The following is a 3,658-nucleotide window of genomic DNA, read 5'->3' on the forward strand; positions in this document are numbered from 1 at the left end:
CCCGATCCCGATTCCCGATATCGCAAAAATATCGGAACTCGGGATCGGAATTCCGATACAGCGAATATCGGCCGATACCCGAAATTTGCAGTATCGGAATACTCAACACTAGTATTGATACATTTCCTAGCAATGAGTACCATGATCACTGGAGCATCATATGCTTCGCTGTTGCAGAAATTGTGGTAGGCATCAAAACCAAGAGACATGGCATGCTCACCAAAGGTGTCCGACTTCTGCAAGACAATGCAACGGTTCACAACTCACATGTTGCCCAAATGGAAGCATGCTCCTGTGGCATTGAAATTCTATCGCACCATCGGACTTCCACCTCTTTCAAACAATGAAGCTAGTTTTGAAAGGCAAGCATTTTCCAGATGATGAGACTTTTATTTCAGAAGTCACAACATGGCTTTTGTGGCAACCTGTCGACTTCTAAAAGCGAGGTGTTTTCAGATGCTTAAAGTGATGGGAGAACTAGGTGTCCCTAGGTGGCACCTATGTAGAGAAGGACTAATAACTGTGCCAAGTTTCATTGCTCTCAGTCCATAGGAAGTGGGTCAGGGGAAAACTTTAATGAATGTCCCTCTTATATCTTCATCTATATTTATATATGTGTAGAAATAAATATATATATATATATATATATATATATATATATATATATATATATATATACACATATATTTGATATAAAGCTTTGTATAATCATAATTTAGGGCTTTTTTCTACTCTTTAGCTACAGTACATGCTGTAAAATGGTCTATCATAATACCTGGCTGAAATAGCATTTACCAGAGCTCACCATCCCCATTTATTTTTTTATTGCCTTGCTATCCTCTAACATTAGTTGCCTGGAAGGGACTCTAAAGGGTTAAACTAACATCGGTCAAACCCAACGATATCAACAGGTTTGGCTTACAGTCTAATATGCATAGTGATATTGTTGGAAACAAAGATCCAGCATGTCTGATCTCGGACTGCCAATGCTTTTCTTCTCTAAGACACACCTGGGCAAAGTTTATCACATAGCCAACATCTGGCCCTCTTGCTGGCCCAGTCCGGCCTGCAGACCGAGACAGTCAAAGGGCTGAAAACAGTGCCAAACAGGGGCACCATGCCTTCAATTCTCAGGATGCAGATAGCAGTAAATATATTGATGGAAGACAGAGACGGTTCCGTTTTCCACCAATCAGCGTGTGTTTCTGAGACAGCAGACGTGATGACATCCCTATATTGTGTCTGCTGAGTGTTGTGTCAGTGCACCAGAGATCGGAGCAGAGCGCCACATGAATGGGAGCGAGGAGAGCATGTGTTGCTGTTTTTTAAAATATGTGTATGGGATGTGTGCCTGCATAGAGAGGGCTATGTGAGGGTTCATACTGAATATAGGAGGGTTATATGGGGACTCATTCGGTCTTTTTGGAGGAATTAGTTGGGGCCTCACACTGTATTTAGTGAGCTAAATGGGAGCTCATACTGTATATAGGGAACTATGTGGTGACTGATACTATATATAATGGGCTATATGAGTGCTGACACTGTATATAGAGAGACTATGTGGGGTTTCATACTGTATATAGGGGCTATGTGGGAGCTCATTCTTTATATATTGGGCTATATGAGGGCTAATACTGTACTTAGGGAGGCTATGTGAGAGTCCATGCTTTATATAGTGGGCTATGTGAGAACTCATACTGTATATAGGGGCTATGTGGGGGGATCATACTTTATATAGCAGGCTATTTGAGTGCTCATAAAACATACAGGGAGGCTATGTTAGGGCTCATACTGTATTTAGGAGGCTAGGTGGGGACTCATAGTGTATATAGGTAGATTATGTGGGGCTCATTGTATATAGGAGCTATGTGTGGGTTCACTCTGTATACAGGGGATATGTGAGGGCTCATACTGTATATAGAGAGGTTACGTGAGGCACACACTGTATATAGTGTGCTGTGTGCAGGCTCATGCTGTATACCATGAGGGAACTAAGTATATGATCCTTGATCCTTTGCTGATTTTGTAAGTTTGTCCACTGACAAAGACATGAACAGTCTATAATTTTAAGGGTAGGTTAATTTTAACATTGAGATATAGAATATCAAAAATAAAATCCAGAAAAACACATTGTATAAATTATATAAATTTATTTGCATTTTGCAGTGAAAAATAAGTATTTGATCGCTTACCAACTAATCAACTCCTTAGCTACATTAAAGATAGCTGTCTTGCATAGTCACCTTTATAAAAGGCTCCTGGCCACAGCCTCAATTAATCAGTATAAAAGACTCCTGTCCACAGACTTAATTAATCAGTCAGACTCTAACCTCTACAATGTGGGCAAGACAATAGAGCTTTATAATGATGTCAGGGACAAGATCATAGACCTGCACAAAGCTAGAATGGGCTACAAAACCATGAGTAAGATACTGGGTGAGAAGAAGACAACTGTTAGTGCAATAATAAGAAAATGGAAGAAATACAAAATGACTGTCAATCGACATCGATCTGGGGCACCATACAAAATCTCACCTCATGGAATATCCTTGATCATGAGGAAGGTAAGAGATCAGCCTAAAACTACATGGGGAAAATTGTTAATGATGTCAAGGCAGCTGGGACCACAGTCACCAAGAAAACCAGTGCTAACACATTATGCCGTATAGGTTCAAAATCCTGCAATGCCCGCAAGGTCCCCCTTCTCGAGAAGTCACATGTGCAGGCCCATCTGAAGTTTGGCAATGAAAACCTGGCTGATTCTGTGAGTGATTGGGAGATGGTGCTGTGGTCAGATGAGACAGAAATTGAGGTCTTTAGTAGTGATGAGCGAGTGTACTCGTTGCTCGGGTTTTCCTGAGCACACTCGGGTGACCTCCGAATATTTGTTAGTGTTCGGAGATTTAGTTTTCATCACGGCAGCTGAATGATTTACAGCTACTAGCCAGGCTGAGTACATGTGGGGGTTGCTTGGTTGCTAGGTAATCCCCACATGTAATCAAGCTGGCTAATAGCTGTAAATCATGCTGCTCGGAGGTCACCCGAGTGTGCTCGGGAAAACCCCAGCAACGAGTACACTCGCTTATCACTAGTCTTTAGCATTGACTCAACTCGGTGTGTTTGAAGGAAGAGATATGCTGTCTATGACCCAAAGAACACCGTCCCCACTGTCAAGCATGGAGGTGGAAACATTATGTTTTGGGGATATTTCTCGCTAAGGGCACATGACTACTTCATCGCATCAATGGGAGAATGGATTGAGCCATGTACCGTAAACCTCCTTTCCTACACCAGGACAATAAAAATGGGACGTGGCTGGGTCTTCTAGCAAGCCAATGACCCAAAACATACAGCCAAGGCAAAAAAGGAGTGTCTCAAAAAGAAGCATATTATGCACAGTGCGGGGCTGGGGTTCCTGGGCATGCGCACTGCGCTGTTCAGACGCTCCCCCAGCTCAGACGCTCCCCCAGCTCCCCCGCCTTCCAGCGTTGTTATTTGCGGCTGCTTCATTCCAAACGCTGGCAAGGAAACCTGTATATTACGGCAACGCTGGAAGGCGGGGGACCGGGGGAGCATCTGAACAGCGCAGTGCGCATGCCCAGGAACCCCAGCCCCGCACTGTGCATAATGAATAACACAGAGCGGGGCGGGGATTCAG

This window comes from Ranitomeya variabilis, chromosome 6 (genome assembly GCF_051348905.1).
Source record: "Ranitomeya variabilis isolate aRanVar5 chromosome 6, aRanVar5.hap1, whole genome shotgun sequence".
NCBI classification, from domain to species: Eukaryota; Metazoa; Chordata; class Amphibia; order Anura; family Dendrobatidae; genus Ranitomeya; species Ranitomeya variabilis.